Raw genomic sequence first — 469 nt, forward strand, 5'->3', positions numbered from 1 at the left:
TGATCTAGTATTATTCCGTGTGATGACATGTTCCGTGTCGTGATGTAGTAGTATTCCGTGTGATGACATGTTCCGTGTCGTGATGTAGTAGTATTCCGTGTGATGACATGTTCCGTGTCGTGATGTAGTAGCATTCCGTGTGATGACATGTTACATGTTCTGATGTAGTAGTATTCCGTGTCGTGATGTAGTAGTATTCCGTGTGATGACATGTTCCGTGTCGTGATGTAATAGCATTCCGTGTGATGACATGTTATATGTTCTGATGTAGTAGTATTCCGTGTCGTGATGTAGTAGTATTCCGTGTGATGACATGTTCAGTGGCGTGATGTACTAGTATTGCGTGTGATGACATGTTCCGTGTCGTAATGTAGTAGCATTCCGTGTGATGACATGTTACGTGTTCTGATGTAGTAGTATTCCGTGTCGTGATGTAGTAGTATTCCGTGTGATGACATGTTCAGTGGCG

This window comes from Priapulus caudatus, unplaced genomic scaffold (assembly GCF_000485595.1).
Source record: "Priapulus caudatus unplaced genomic scaffold, Priapulus_caudatus-5.0.1 Scaffold1958, whole genome shotgun sequence".
Lineage (NCBI taxonomy): Eukaryota > Metazoa > Priapulida > Priapulimorpha > Priapulimorphida > Priapulidae > Priapulus > Priapulus caudatus.